Genomic DNA, 17,409 nt, shown 5'->3' on the forward strand with positions numbered 1-17,409 from the left:
CCACACGACCCGTGTCACGGCCGTGTGGACTCACACGGTCCCCTACTCCCTGCTCTCGGCCAAGGTGACACGGCCGTGTGGATTCACACGGTCGTGCACCTCTTCTTCTCGGCCCAGGGGGACACGACCGTGTTGATTCACACAGTCGTGCACCTCTTCCTCTCTGCCAAGGTGACACGGCCGTGTGGATTCACACAGCCGTGCACTTCTTCCCCTCGACCAAGGGGACACGACCATGTGGATTCACACGCTCGGCAAAGGGGACACGGTCATGTGGATTCACACGGTCGTGCAGCTTTGCTTGGCTCCAAGTCATGTCCTATCAGTCGAACAAGTTAGAGTAGACCTATGGGATGAGCAATACATAATGTGTAAGAATGCCAAAAAAATTAAGATGTACAGATTAAGGGTAGAAGGTCGGGTGTTATAGTTTGGTATTAGAGCAAGTTCCACCCTTCCGCCGCACACACATCAAGCATTGATCCTGCAGCTTCCAAGTAAGAAAGTACCTTCTCATGACTTTTATGCATTTTATTTCTGTTATGATTAGTAAGAACTATTTGTTAAGATTAAGCATGCTTAGACATGTAAGTATTAAGGGTATCAAGTAAGAATGATGATGGGCTGATGCATTGTCTCACTGGCTGGTTGTGAATATATAGATGGCTAGAGGACGGCCTGCTAGACAGTCAAGAGTTAATGAACCTCAACCAGAGACGAATGAGTCTGCACCACCGCCCAACCTTTTGGAACTAGTAACTCAGCTGTAGAGACAAGTGACACAGCAGCAGCAGGTTATTGCTACCTTGACTGCTAATCAACAAGCTTCTCCGGTAGTCCCACCGGAAGCCAATATGGTGGCACCTATTACAGCCGAAGTTCCATCAGTTATACCTGGAGCCCCAGCAAAGGTAGTGAGGCAAGAAGCATACCTCATCTAGTGGCAGAAACTAAAACTAGAGAATTTCTCTGGCACCAATGAACCATGAGATGCTCAGGCATGGTTCAAAACCCTAGAGAGCATAATGGAGCTACTGGACTGGCCGGAGGTAGAAAAGATAAAGTGTGTCTCCTTCTGCCTCACTGGAGATGCAAGAATGTGGTGGGAATGGGTCAAGGTGAAAAGAATAGTAAATCAAATGACCTGGTCTGACTTCGAGACTGAGTTCTTTGAAGAATTCTTTCATATACGCATCACGAACAAACATTATGATGAGTTCACAGAATTCCGTCAGGGAAGTTTATTAGTTGATGAAGCCGTGAAGAAATTCAATAGGCTAGCTCGCCTATGCCCCGAACTGGTCAGCACAGAATGAGAGAGGGTAAGGCTAATGCTCAAGATGTTGAGGCCAGAGATAGCTCTGAATGTAGCTGGAGGAATAAATAGACCGCAAATTGTAGAAGAGCTGGTTAGTAGTGCCCTAATCATGGAACATTACCTGGACAATATCAAGCAACAGAAGCCAGTACTGATTGAGAATAAGAGTCAAGGAAGTTCTGGCACTCAAAAATCCTAGGGCCAAGGTTCAACCTGGAAGGGGAGCTCTAAGAGAAAGCAATGGAGCAATAAAAAGGGAGGATCCATAAGAAAGCAACCTAAGTACGCTACGTGTCCCATGTGTAGAAAGATGCATCCTGGAATCTGTCGTAAGGGCACTAGTGGTTGTTATACGTGTGGTTAAGAGGGGCATATAGCCAAGTATTTGTTGGAGGATCGGTGGCCGGCTTGAAGGGGGGTTGGATAGACGGCGCCCCCAAATCCTTGCTTCCTATGATGTTAGAGCAGCGGAATACAAACAAACACAAATAGAAAGCTAAACACTAAATACAAGAATGGAAATGCAAACCGCTAACATGTTCGTTTACGTGGTTCGGAGATAACTTGCTCCTACTCCACGGCATGTCCGTAAGGTGGACGATCCCTCAATCCGTCGGTGGATTAGTCCCCGGCAAACTCCGGCTAGCTCAACCTCCTTGTGGGTGGAGAAACCTCACCACAACACTCTCCAAAAACACTTGGACACAAGGGAAACCTTGAGCACTTTTGTGACTACTAATTAGGCTTTAACCAAATCTAATTTCGTCAGGTTGACCGGTCATCCCAAGCTCCCTCTTATAGAGCTTGGGGAAATCAGCCTTGCTGATTTCCTCGTTACCAGTCGACTGGTCCTTGCACCAGTCGACTGGTGCCAACCCAACGTCTCTCTCAACGGCTATCTATCAATCGACTGGTCCCTGGACCAGTCGACTGGTCCCAGCCGTTTTGGGCACAGAGAGCTTCTGTGCTCACCACCAGGTACAACCCTAAACTTAGGGTTTCCCATCCCGAGTACATTTCTCTCATGCACTCGTACCCTCACGACTCACTTGACTCTTCTTTTGCAGCCTTGACCTCTTGCCTTCAAGCTTACTTCCTTTGTCTCTCGTCCCTCGGATGCATCCAAGCCCGCGGCTCGTCCCCAATGTCATCCTTCGCGTATGCCTCGAAGTCGCTTCCCTCGGCCCTTGTCCTTGCTGCCTTCTCCATGGTCCCTCGGATGCTCCATCCTTCACCAGACCCGAAGCCGTCAACCTGAGTCACATGTGTCACCTGCAGTCCTGCACAACTCAAGTACACATATCAAATAACAAGGGTAAACCTAACTTAAACCCTTTGCCCAAACACCAAAATGCATGGTCCCGCGGACCATTGGGATTGCTCCAACAATCTCCCCCTTTTTGGTGTTTGGCAATACGTTTAAGTTAGGGAAAACATATAGCAAATAAACATGCTAAAACAAATGGACTTACGATGCCAAGGCTACACACTTGAACTTACACCGCCGAATGGACTTACGTTGCCAAGGCTACACACTTGGCAACCGCCGAATGGACTTACGTTGCCAAGGCTACACACTTGGCAACCACCGAATGGACTTACGTTGCCAAGGCTACACACTTGGCAACCGCCGAAACAATGCACCAAGCATCAAGCATTGGAACCTATCACAAGGCTCCCCCTACACCTACGCTCCCCATTGAGCTAGGATTTTATCACAGGGCTTTTTAAGAACCCATCCCAAGGCTCCCCCTACGCAAAGACACTAAAGGTTTTCCCAACGAAACCTTAATTCTCCCCCTTTGCCTAACATCCAAAAAGTTCTCCAACAATATCCCAATTGTTGAAAATTTCTCATCCAAACTGACCCTAAACTCATGTATTAATCCCCCTTGGATCCCATACATCTAAGTGAGTTGACATGGTCACAAACCAATGTTGAAAACCGTTTCAGACTGGTATCAGTCGACTGCCCCAAGTGCCAGTCGACTGCCCCCTTCGATAGAACCTTACAGAAGCATTCTGTGGTCGAAATCTATTGTTACCAGTCGACTGGTATCGGCACCAGTCGACTGGTATCGACAAAATGAGCTTACAGAGACATTCTGTGCTCAAAAACACTGTTACCAGTCGACTGGTACCCTATTTCTGAAAAAAATCAACCTTTTCAGGCCAACTTCAGAAATGCACCAGAAATTCCCTAGACCTCCAAAAATCTCCAAATTTTGTGGAGAGGTCTATTGTACCCTTGTCTACTTGGGAAAAATACATTATAAAATGTATCTATCACCAATCCCAAGATTGACACAAAATCTAAAACTAGCTACATTGTTCAATTGAACCTTGACCTAAAGTCCTAGTTTTGACTTCTTCTTGATGTATTTGCCCATACCAACCCACAATGCATCCCTAGCATTGGTTTACATGGCATCTATACATCCAAAACCAATTATCATGCTATATGACCCCAAATGTCATATTTCTTGCATGAAACACAAACCATGTGTGCCAAATCCCTAGGTTTGAGACTCAAATCCATCTCCAAACCTTTTGGCACACTCCATGGCTCCTCTAGACTCCCAAGTAGTACCCACCTGAGATCCATTGGCCATGGGTCCCAAATTGACTCTTAGAGCTCCCTCTAGAGCTCTTTGCCTTAGCCACCTCCCTAGGTGACTCATCCACAATGGCTAGGCCACATCGGTTCACCCCCGGTGACACTTGGCCTACAAACGTAACTTTCTTAACCTTGGACACCTTGTCCTTGGTTAATTTATTCTTACCATTAAATGACTTTCCCTTGCCATTTATTGGTTTCTCCTTGCCATAGTCATATGCCACCCTAGCATATGACTTTCCCTTAGCTTTGGAGGACTCTCCCTTGCCATGATCATTTGCCACCCTAGCATATGAACTCTCATTGGCCTTGGAGGGACTAGATCGGTATCCCAAGCCCGATCTATCATTGTTGGGTCTTTGGCTACCCAACATCATCCTTAATTCCTTAGATCTAACATTGAATCTCTTAAGGAATTGTTCTAAACCATCAAGCTTTGCCTTCAAAGCTTGATTCTCCCTTTCTAGGTTCCTAAACCTAGAGTCAACATGTCCACCTTGGACATTCCTAGACCTACCCTTTATAGGCATATGTCTCCCCTTCTTGGGATTAATTCCTTGATTCTCTATTACCTTCTTCTCCTTAGGTAATGAGAATTTAACTTTCCTAGGTCTATCATGCATAGGTCTCCTAGGGTTATGATCGATATTTACCCTATTCCTATCATGATATTTAAATCCAAAATTTTGCATGGGTAAATAATGAGAATTATTCCTAGCATGCATGGAGGAATGAAAATTTGAATTGCATTTCAAATTAGGGTATACCTCCCTTACCCTTGAAGCTCCCCCTTGACTTGAGCTCTTCTTCTTTTTCTTCTCTTTCTCCCATTTCTTTAATTGCGCAAGCTTCTTGATTTCCCCCTTTTTGGGGCATTTGGTGTGGTAGTGACCCTTCTCTCCACACGTGAAGCATATGATGCGCATCTTCTTCTTTTGGACTTCTTCATTCCTACAACCCACATTAGAATTTAAAATAACTTGATTGGGTTTAGGATTTACCTTCTTCTTACCCATAGGACACCTATTCTTGTAGTGTCCCTTCTCATTGCACCCGAAGCATATTATATGATCTTTTGACTTCACTTCGGTGGAGGTGCTCACTAGGTTGACCTCTAAGACCTCTTCTTCATCCGTCTTGGATTCTTCTTCAACCCTTGAGGATATTGATGATGCTTCATCTTCCTTCTCCTCCTCGGATGTTGAGTGTGACTCAATTTCCATTTGCTCCACCTCCTCTTCTTGAGCTACTAAGCCCATCTCCTTGGGCTCCACATCCGATTGGTCCTTCTTCTCCTCTTGGACCACTTCATCACTTTCTTCGAATTTTCTTTCTTCTTGTGTAGGCAAGAATTCCTACCATGGAAATTTCTTCACTTTGCTCCACAACTCGTGGGCGTTCTCGTATTCACCTACATGACTCATCACATCATTAGGCAAAATATCAATTAAAATTGATATTACCTTTGAATTTTCCTTTGCCCGTGTGATTTGCTCTTCCGTCCAATGTCGTGGTCGGAGCTTCTTTCCTTTCTTGTCTCTTGGGACTTCAAATGGTTCCTCGACGACCATCATTGTGTCCCAATCCATCTCGAGGAAGTTCTTCATCTTCACCATCCAAAAGGTGATGTCCCATAAGCTTCCTCCTTCGAATTTTGGCGGTTCTATCAAGCCGGTCATCTTGTGCTTCCTTGGCGGTTAGTCCAACGGAGAGCGCCCTCGCTCTGATACCACTTGTTAGAGGATCGGTGGCCGGCTTGAAGATGGGTTGGATAGACGGCGCCCCCAAATCTTTGCTTCCTATGATGTTAGAGCAGCGGAATACAAACAAACACAAATAGAAAGCTAAACACTAAATACAAGAATGGAAATGCAAACCGCTAACACGTTCGTTTACGTGGTTCGGAGATAACTTGCTTCTACTCCACGGCGTGTCCGTAAGGTGGACGATCCCTCAATCCGTCGGTGGATTAGTCCCCGGCAAACTCTGGCTAGCTCAACCTCCTTGTGGGTGGAGAAACCTCACCACAACACTCTCCAAAAACACTTGGACACAAGGGAAACCTTGAGCACTTTTGTGACTACTAATTAGGCTTTAACAAAGTCTAATTTCGTCAGGTTGACCGGCCATCCCAAGCTCCCTCTTATAGAGCTTGGGGAAATCAGCCTTGCTGATTTGCCCGTTACCAGTCGACTGGTCCTTGCACCAGTCGACTAGTGCCAACCCAACGTCTCTCTCAACGGCTATCTATCAGTCAACTGGTCCCTGGACCAGTCAACTGGTCCCAGCCGTTTTGCACCAGTCGACTGGTCCCAGTACCAGTCGACTGGTACAACCCTAAACTTAGGGTTTCCCATCCCGAGTACATTTCTCTCATGCACTCGTACCCTCACGACTCACTTGACTCTTCTTTTGCAGCCTTGACCTCTTGCCTTCAAGCTTACTTCCTTTGGTTCTCGTCCCTCGGATGCATCCAAGCCCGCGGCTCGTCCCCAATACCATCCTTCGCGTATGCCTCGAAGTCGCTTCCCTCGGCCCTTGTCCTTGCTGCCTTCTCCATGGTCCCTCGGATGCTCCATCCTTCACCGGACCCGAAGCCGTCAACCTGAGTCACATGTGTCACCTGCAGTCCTGCACAACTCAAGTACACATATCAAATAACAAGGGTAAACCTAACTTAAACCCTTTGCCCAAACACCAAAACGCATGGTCCCGCGGACCATTGGGATTGCTCCAACAGTATTGCCCAACCAAGATCAACTTACCTCCAGCACAACCTGTTCAGTATGGAGACAAGCAAGCATAGTTACACCAGATGTAGGTCGCGTTGGAGGGTCCTCATATTAGCCAAGGTAGACTGGAAGCTCTACCAAGTTCTACAAATGCTCGAGTCTTCTCCCTTACCAGAGAGGAGGTAGCAAACACCTCCACTGTTGTCACAGGTCAGATACGCATTTTTAGTTTATATACAACTGTGCTATTTGATACTGGGGCAACCCATTCGTTTGTCTCCATAGCATTTGCTGAAAGAATAGGTATACCTCCATATGTCCTAAGCGAACAATTCTTGACAACACTACCCTCAGGAGAGATAATGACATCTACGCACTGGCTACGAGCTATGCCAGTCAAAATTTCAGACAGAGAACAGTGATCTAATAATGCTGAACATGTCTAATTATGATATTATTTTTGGGATGGACTTTTTGAGCAAGTATGGTCCTTCCATCAAGTGCCATAAGCGAAGAGTCCTATTCCAACCCGAGGCAGAGTCTAAATTTGAGTTCATTGGAGAATCAAAGAAGAGAACCCAGAAATTCTTATCGATCATAAAAGCTCAGAAAATGTTAGCCGATGGATATGTTGTGTTTCTAGCTCATGTGGTTAACACCCAACAAGAAAGAGCCCAAAAGCAAGAGGAAGTTAGAGTCGTTTGTGACTACTCGGAAGTGTTTCCGGATGAGTTTCCAGGTTTAGCTATGGATAGGGAAATTGAATTTGAGATTGAACTCATTCCTGGTACCCATCCAATCTCAAAAGTACCTTACCGCATGGCTCTGGCAGAATTGAAAGAACTTCAGGGGCAGTTACAGGAGCTACTCGACAAGGGTTTCATTCGCCCTAGTCACTCACCATGGGGAGCTCTGGTGTTGTTCGTAAAGAAGAAGGACGGGCTCATGCGAATGTGTGTGGACTACCTAGCGCTGAACAAAGTAACAATCAAGAACAGGTATCCCCTACTGAGAATTGATGATCTATTTGATCAATTAAAGGGAGCCACAATCTTTTCCAAGATAGACTTGCGGTCTAGATATCATCATGTGAAAGTGAAAGCAGAAGATGTACCGAAGACGGCATTCCAAACGAAGTATGGATGAGTTCATAGTCATGCCTTTTGGAGTGACGAACGCTCCTGCTACGTTTATGGACCTGATGAACAGAGTATTCAAAGCATATTTTGTAACACCCACTAAGCTTTTAAGATAAGCATATGAATGTAGGATTTTTGCATTAGAAAAATAAAAGGAAGTGAGTGGAACCAAAAAGAAATAAAAAGAAATAAAAAGAAGTGATGGTCAAGGATTGAACCTTGAACCTCTTATATTATAATTTATAGAATTAATTAGTAGAAACCAATTGGGATGGAGTGAAGATATTGATAGCAAGGAAAGGGAATGCATGATAAAGATAGGAGTAAAGATCTAAGAAGAGAAAACAAGAAAAGAGCAAGAGAAAGGCAACTTGCCTTCCTCCCTTTCTCTCCCTCTTCCTCTTTGCTTTTGCCGAAAATTTAAAGAGGAATTAAGGGGATTAATTCCCCCTTATTTCATCATGAATGGTGAGAATAAATTAGAAAATAAAATAAATGAAAGAAAAATAGAAAATGGGTTAAGGGAGAAGGAAAGCAAAAAATCAATCTTGCTACCTCTTCCCCCTTAACATAAAAGGGAGCAAGAAAAGAGAAGTTTATTTTTCTCTCATTTTCTCATCCTCCCTCTCCCTCACCGAGAACAACAACACCCTCTCCTCCACCTTCGGCCCCAAAGCCAAGGTTTTCTCCTAGAAAGCCTAAGATACAAGGAGGACTAAGCAAGGGAATCAAGGGAAAGGAACTAGAAGAAGAGGCTACTTCTTCCATCACCATACTTTAGATCCACAAGCGAAAAGGATGTAAGCTTCCCCTCACCTGTGGTACAAGGCTTTTTATGTGATTTTCGGATTTTATGAGGATTAGAAAACCTAGGAAAGAATTTAAGAAAATTCGGCTAAAGAAAGGGGTTTTCAAATCTAGGAAGGTTTAAACAAGTCCTTATTTCATGATATTTTTCTATGCTATGTAGGAAGGATTTTCTTCATGTTTTTATACCTAAATGATGCTTGATCAGAGGAGTACCTAACCCTAGAATTTAGGCCAAAAATATTTTAAGGAGGTTAGGGAAAATATTGTGTAACCAAACTAGTACAAGATTCCCTCCATGAACTACTAAGGATCTTTTATTGGTTTTCTTGCTTAAAAGTTACTTGGAACCAAAAGAAATCCATTTATATGTTTCGGCCAAGAAAAGGGCTTAGGTTTAGGAAGACCTTTAAATTTAAGTAAACATGTTTGTATGATAGAATATAGAGTTCTCTTAAAGAATTGCATGTTGAACATTGCTAGAAATTCATGAACTCGTATTTTAGATTTTCGGCCATGACAAGATGGATAGTTTAGAAAAGCTTGAACAAAATTCTAATATGCTCAAGACCTCTGTGATATTACGATATGAAAGTTGTTTAATGCTCTCATGTTTAATTGGAGTATAGAAAATTAGTTACATGATATATGACATGTAAGATCACAAGGGTCCTAGCTTGTTTATGAACCAACTTTGTATATGATGTTCTTAGTAATTTTTGCCATGAAACTTACTTAGGTTTTCCATGCTTTAGGCCACTTAAAACCTAGTTTAAATATTGGTAGGTTTCGGCCATGAGGAAAAATAAAAGAAAAAGGGAAAGAAGCCTAGGAAGCCTAAGACACAATTCACATGTATGTTTATTATGCTTGTCTTTATACATGCTATGAAACTTGTATGATTTCTTATGCTTTTAGGCTATTTGAAGCAAGTTTATATACTGTTGAGTTTCGGCCAAGTAGGGTGTAAAAGACCTAGAGGCCTTAGAAATGAAACCAAATGTGTTAAAAGTGCTTCTTATGAAAATATGATAATGTGTTGATTGTGTCACATGCTTGTATAATTTTTCCATGACCTAAATGGACCATTGTATGTTTCGGCCATGAAGGGATAGATGCCCTAGAGACCCTAGAACAAAAATTAAATATGCTTATGTCACTCTACATGAAATATGATAAGTAGAAAGACAAAGTTCCCATGCAATATGTTGTTTAATGACCTAATTGAGGCTAGGGTAAGTTTCGGCCATACATATTGTATAATGTCTTGTTATGAATTTATACATGATGTTAGTTCAAGTTCACATGCTTGTATGTTTATTTTTTTTAGCCCTAATGAACACTTGTTAAAAGTTTGACCATGACATATGTTAAGGGCTTGAAGGACTTAGGAACTAGCTCAATATGCTTACTATGTTACTTGGAAAAAAAATGCTATAAATGTGGTTTAAGGTTTCTATGCTTTCATGACATTTGGGACCTTGTTTCACACCTGATAGGGTTCCGCTACATGAAGTTTAGGGACTTGGAGAACTTAGAAACCAAGTAAATCATACTTATAATGCTTCCTATGAAATTTATGTAATGATAATTTGGGTTCCACATGCTTGGAGGTTGTTTTTACCTAAATTGAGATCTAAGGGGGTTCGGCCATGATAAGAACCCAAGAGATTAGGAAGCTTAGAACCCAAGCTAACTATGTTACCATGTTTCTTATGATAGTATAATTACATGATACACCCTTATGCTTAAACATGTATGCTTGTGATTTATACTTTTCATGATATGATATGTGCTTAGAAATATGCATGCTTTGATAATATGTTATGTGCTTAAAATATGCATGCTTTTATGATATGTTATGTAGATAGAAATATGCATGCTTGGATGATATGCTATATGCTTAAAATATGCATGCTTTTGTGATATGCCATGTGGATAGAAATATGCATGCTTTGATGAAGTGATTATGTGCTTAAAATATGCATGCTTTTATGATATGCTATGTGGAAGGAAATATGCATACTTTGATGATATGCTATGTGCTTAAAATATGTATGCTTTTATGATATGCATGTTGATGTGATGTATGCCTAAGTGATGCATACTTTTATATGATGTATGCCTAAGTGATGCATACTTTTATGACATGATGTATGCCTAAGTGATGCATACTTTTATATGATGTATGCCTAAGTGATGCATACTTTTATATGATGTATGCCTAAGTGATGCATGCTTGTATGATGTATGATATGTATAAGTATGACATGTATTTTACTTTGAATGGCTTGTACCAAAAGGGTGGGCTCCTTATGCGCCCCTAGGTCGAATTACGGGCCTAGTAAAGGGTGGGCTCCTTACGTGCCCCTAGGTCGAGCTACGGGCCTAGTTTCCTAGTAGGTTGAAGACTAGCTACCTTGGATCTAATTAGGATGCGCGCATTATGTATGTATGTGGTACTAAGCCAGGATCCCCTTTATGTTGAGATTATGTTCAAGTATATATGTAAGAAGAAATGGTTTTAAAGATCATGAGACATACACATGTTTTTCGGATACATGTTTTCAAAATCATATTGCATATACTTTATGATCATGTTGTGATGATGCTATGATTTATGATATGCCATGCTTAGATATGATTATGTTATGTTTCATGCTATGCTTTAAGAGATGATATGCCATGATATGATTATGTTATGTTTCATGCTATGCTTTAAGAGATGATATGCCATGATATGATTATGTTATGTTTCATGCTATGTTTTAAGAGATGATATGCCATGATATGATTATGTTATGTTTCATGCTATGCTTTAGGTGATGATATGCCATGACTAGTTATGATGTTGTTATGTTGCATGATATGCTTAAAGAATATGATATGTTATGCCATGACTAGTTGAGATCATGTTAAGTTGAGACATTCTTTGATTATGTGTTGATTTTTGGTTTTAGTGAGTAGGAAAGGAACTTACTGAGCCATGAGTGCTCATAGCTTACTTTCCTTGTACCACAGATAAAGGAAAAAGCTGGATGAGCTAAAGGAGCAGCAGGAGAGGCAAGGAGATGTGTGTGGCGGTGGCTAGGCAACCAAATAAGAACCTGCTTTAAGAACTTTTAAGAATTTCACTTTGGTTTAGTAAATTGTAGTACTATATGGTTGACTTGATGTTATGTTTTTATTTATCTTGTTATCATGTTATGGAAACCATATTAGTGTAGTTTGGCTTTTATTAAACCAAGAAAAAGGATTTTAAGTCTTCCGCTGTAATATGTACGTAGAGTATCGTAGCCCCATCCCTTAGGGTTAGCAGGGAGGGCGGGCGTTACATATTTGGATAAGTTTGTAATCGTCTTCATAGATGATATTCTTATATACTCCAGAACTCAGGAAGAATATGTTGAACATCTAAAGATAGTATTACAGATTATTCAGCAAAGACAGTTGTACGCGAAGTTCTCCAAGTGCGAGTTTTGGGTCGATCAAGTGTCCTTCCTAGGTCACATTATTTCCAACGATGGGGTTATGGTAGACCTGACAAAAATAGAAGCTGTGAGTAACTGGAATAGACCCAAGAATGTCAATGAAATCAGAAGTTTCCTTGGGCTAGCAGACTACTATAGGAAATTTGTAGAGAACTTCTCAAGGATCGCCTCTCCGTTGACAGTATTTACCATAAAGAATAGAAAATTTGAGTGGACAGCGGATTGTGAGAAGAGTTTCATTGAACTGAAAAGGAGACTAACTAGTGCTCTAATCCTGACTCTTCCAGAACATGGAGGGAGCTTTGATATTTACAGTGATGCTTCTAAATTTGGACTCAGAGTTGTACTGATGCAGAATGGCAAAGTCATTGCCTATGCCTCGAGACAACTCAAAGATTATAAGAAGAGTTATCCTACTCATGACCTTGAGTTAGCAGCAGTAGTGTTCGCTCTCAAAGTCTGGAGGCATTACTTATACGGAGCTCAGTGCAAGATTTACACAGATCACCCAGAGTCTGAAGTATTTCTTCACTCAGAAAGACCTGAACATGAGACAGCGGAGATGACTTGAGCTAGTCAAAGACTATGACTGTGAAATACTCTACCATCCAGGGAAGGTGAACAAAGTGATAGATGCACTCAGTAGGAAATCTTGCGCAGCTTTATTATCCTTAGCTGCTATGTCCCAACCCTTACAGAAGGAATTAGTAAACTTTGGGCTTGAAATTATTATCGGGCAGCTCTCCACCTTGACATTAGTGTCAACCCCGATTGAAGATATACAGAAAGGGCAGGATGAAGATCCTAATATTCAGAAGATCAAGCAGGGAATACAGGAAGGAGAAAAAGGAGAGTTCCGAGTATCAGACCGTGGGATACTATATTTCAGTAATCACCTCTATGTCCCTAATCAAGAAGAACTATGAAAGAAAATTCTAGATAAAGCCCATGGAGCACCCTATGCAATGTATCCTGGTTCCACCAAGATGTACCAAGATATAAAAGAACGCTTCTGGTGGTCTAGAATGAAAAGAGATGTTACTAGATATGTCAGTACCTGTCTGACGTGTCAATGGATTAAAGCAGAACATCAGATACCAGGTGGAGTTCTACAGCCTATCCAGATCCCAGAGTGGAAGTGGGAAGATATATCTATGGATTTTATAATAGGATTACCCAGAACCATGAATGGTTATGACGTTATCTAGGTAATATGGACAGATTGACTAAGTCTGCTCATTTTCTAGCTATTAAAATATCCTACCCTATTGAACAGCTAGCGTAATTATACATTAAAGAGGTCAACAGATTGCATGGAGTTCCCAAGACCATAATTTCTGATAAAGATGGTTGTTTTACTTCACACTTCTGGGAGTGTGTTTAGCGGGCTCTTGGCACTAAGCTACAGTTTAGCACTGAATTTCATCCTCAAACTGATGGGCAAACAAAACGAGTAAATCAAGTTCTAGAGGATATGCTACGGGCTTATGCCTTAGATTTCAAAGGGAGCCGGTGTCAATACCTATGCTTAGCAGAATTCGCATATAATAATAGCTATCAAGCTACTATCGGAATGGCACCCTACGAGGCTCTATATAGGAGGAGATGTAGATCTCCTATTTGCTGGTATAAAGGTGGTGAAAAGAAAGAAATAGGACTCCAGACAGATCTTATCGAGGACACCACCAAAGTCATTCAAAGCATTCGCCAGAGAATAGAAACTACTTAAAGCCGACAGAAGAGCTATGCGGATGTGCGCCGTAGACCGCTGGAATTTGAGGTTGGGGACTTAGTGTTCCTCAAAGTAGTGCCTATGAAAGGAGTGATGCAGTTTGGAAAGAAAGGAAAGTTGAGTCCACGTTATGTGGGGTTATACCGGATCACTAGAAGGGTTGGCAAGGTAGCTTATAAGCTGGAACTACCGCAGGAAATGTCAGCCATTCATAATGTATTTCATGTCTCAATGTTGAAGAAGCATGTTCCTAATGCAAAGCAAGTGATTGAGCCACAGATGGTACAGGTTCAAGAGGATCTCAGTTATGAAAGTCGACCTATTCAGATAATAGATTGAGAAGTTAAGAAGCTGAGGAACAAAGAAATACCGTTAGTGAAAGTGTTGTGGCAAAGTCAATAGTATGAAGAGGCAACATGGGAATGCGAGGATGATATGAGACGAAAGTATCCACACTTGTTCTAAGTTCGAGGACGAACTTTTTATAAGGTATGGAGATTTATATATATATATATATATATATATAGGATTGAACCGTAGACCTCTTATTTGAGATTGGTTTAAGTAGCCATTAGGTGGTGGTAAAGCATCATATTGGAAATAGGAAACTATCCATTATATGTTAATGTTGGGAGAAAAGATGCCTCAACTTTCACTTAGTATAAAAAGGGAAGGGAAGAGAAGAAAACCTAACGATTCATTTTCTCTTCTCCTCCCTAGCCGAAACCTCCTTCCCTCTCTTTTCTTTGGTTTTCAGCTAAGAACCCTAGGGTTCCAAGGTGCTAAGTCCTTCAAGGGGAGAATCTAGGAGAAGAGATTTCACAAGGATTAGGACGCGCGGGAAGGGTGTCTTGGAGATTAAGGAGTACAAGCGAGGGTTGTGTTTTCTTCACCCAATAATAGTAATATATATCGAAAGGAGGTAAGTATCTCTTACCTGTAGTATGAGTAGCTTCAATAATACATGTTATGATATGTTTTAAGCATGTTAAGGAAGATGCACGTTATGATATGCTTATTGCGTGTTAAAGGAGATGGATGCTATGATATGTAAGATGCCCTCTAAGTATGGGATTAAGAGCATGTTTAGATCATCTTGATTTGCTCCCCATTAAGTTTTGGGACTAAGGAGTATAATCAAGTGCCTAAAGTGCTTCCCTATAAGTGTGGGGGAATTAAGCGCACATAAGGTGTTTGTTTAAATGACAAGCAAGTGCAAGTAAAAGAAATCAATATTTAAAAGAAAGTATGTTACTTTAGAAAGATATGTACTGGACACAAGGTCCATGGGTGGGCTCCTAGATCGCTCCTAGGCCCCTAGATCAACTAGTAGTACCTTGATAGGTTCGGGATTAGCTACCTTGGATCTTATTAAGGATGCGTGCAAAGTGGTACAATGTCAGGCCCAAGAAAGATTATTATTTTCATTAATTATGTAATATAAAGTTTTCAAACTTCATGGTTTGTCTTAGTAGAAGTTCCCTAAGGTTGAGAACTTGAGTTATAAAGTACAGCATTGATGAACTCAATAATATGCCAAGATTTCCTGTTTTCAATTCATTACTAGCATGGTTTTAGGTTGATGTTTTGCATGATAAACCTACTTAAAAATGCATGCCATGCATATATTCTGAATTATGCATTTTAACATGAATTATCGCTAAGCATGAGTTCTATGTTTTTTCCAAACAGATTTGAAAAGTCTATTCTTGTTTAATGCTGGTTTTATGAGTAGACGGTACTTACTAAGCATTCGCTTATAGATTTGCATTTCCTTATACTGCAAATAAAGGTAAAGGAAAGTTCGAGTAGGAGGAGGCAGCAGGAGTGGTGCATTATGTGTATGTGACGGAACAGTGGGAGGAGATCGAGGAACTTGTTATTGTATAGAACATGTTGGAACTAGATGTTAAAGCACTTTCTTCTTTTCGTTCTACCTGAAATACTCTCACTAATTGCCTAGGATGAAGTTATTAGTTTGACAGTAATTAGAGTGGCAATGAAGGGAACTCTAGGGTATCCGCGCAGGGGAGAACAAACCAATTTATGGAGTCGGGGTGACCTCCACACGGCCCGTGTCATGGCCGTGCGGACTCACACGGCCCCCTTGTAAAATACCGAAAATAGACGAATATTAATAAGGGAATTTTCTGGAATTTTTAGAAATTTTTCGGGAATTTTTCGGAGCTCGTATGGACGAGTTTACGGGATAAAAACGGGGCTCCGGGAAGGCCTGTTTTGGATACCCGTTTAAGTGAGGAAATGTTTTATTTATAAATACCTTTTTACTCTTTTTCTTTTATTTTCCCCCTCGCCGTTTCTTTCTTCCCCGCACCCTCACTCGAGCCTCGCCCGCGCCTCTTCTGTTCCTCTCGCCGAACTCGGCACCGAGCCTTCTTCCCCGCCAAATGCTGTGCCCTAACTGCCACTCGGCGGTTCCTTCTCCTCGTCGCGTGCCCTAGTCCTTACCCGTGCCTATTTCGTTTCGGCGCCGATCTTTTTCCTTCCCTAAGTCTTGACGCCGTGCCCTAGTTTTTTCTTCTCGCCGCGAGCTCTCGCCGGCTGAACCCTTCTTCCCTTCTGTTTTCTACCTCCGGCCGCCGAGCAAAGCTGTCTTCTATGTGCCCTAGCCGCGAGCCACCCGAGCACCATCGCACCTCTGTCCTAGGTGACGGCCAAAGGGGGAAAGGACCGTTCCCTAGATCTATTCCTCACTGCCGCACGAAACAACGCCACCAGCCGGTCTCATCGGGCCCTAGCATTGTCGCCGGATCCTTGATCACCTCTGATCAGTGGAGAGGAAGAAGGTAAGATTGATTGGAATTTAGTCGTTGCTTAATTTGTTATCTCCAATTCTTGATCTCAATTGGATCTGACCAGTGGGAAAGATTTCCAGCAGGGAGATTGTACTAGGTGGGTAGTTCTTGGTCCGACCCATCTTGATCCAGCGTTAACAGTGGCTAGGTAGTGAGGTAAGAAGTAGAGAATTATATCTTTGTTATAGACTCTATGTTGTTTGGACTATTGTGATGATAGATTTGATTTAGGTATGAGGTAATCAATTTGTACATGTGTATTTGCTGACTAACGATCCATACTCTAGGTTAACCAGAGGTATTTGGTTGGAACGACAGCAGGCGTCTTCGGCAGTGACTCAACAGCCGAATATGCATATTTGGGTGAGTTTTGGATTGAGGTAAATGCATTGTTGTTAGTATAAATGGATTTTGGAGTTAGTAAATCTATTATGGTTTGTGTAATTTGGATTGGTTGAATATCATGATGGAATGTATGTCGTTAGGCTCATTGAATTGATTTTTCATACGTGGAGTGTTTGATTATTGATCGAGGATCATTGGATTTATTCGATGAGTTAGGAATGTTGGATTAAACCTGACTCAATCAAATGGATTGGATGAATCGAAATTTATCGTTGCATTGAGGTTTCCTTAATTGGTTTTAGGGATTTTATTTAGCTATTTAACCCATGTGAATTTAGCTAAATAAAATATATTGATACAGGACTCTGATTCGAGATGAGCATCTCAACGTCGGATTTGGACTAGATTGGAC

The 17,409-nt window shown here is 41.7% G+C and overlaps 1 long non-coding RNA gene across 2 annotated transcripts; it reads left to right on the plus strand.

Annotated features, from left to right (window-relative positions):
• Positions 1-16,020: 16,020 nt before the first annotated feature.
• On the plus strand, positions 16,021-17,409 carry LOC122039669. Of its 2 annotated transcripts, XR_006128316.1 has the most exons (4): positions 16,021-16,643; positions 16,733-16,808; positions 16,940-17,015; positions 17,359-17,409. It is a non-coding gene; the product is annotated as an uncharacterized LOC122039669 (long non-coding RNA). The 2 variants fall into 2 exon arrangements; XR_006128315.1 differs by having other exon boundaries at positions 16,940-17,393.

Source organism: Zingiber officinale, chromosome 2A (genome assembly GCF_018446385.1).
Source record: "Zingiber officinale cultivar Zhangliang chromosome 2A, Zo_v1.1, whole genome shotgun sequence".
Lineage (NCBI taxonomy): Eukaryota > Viridiplantae > Streptophyta > Magnoliopsida > Zingiberales > Zingiberaceae > Zingiber > Zingiber officinale.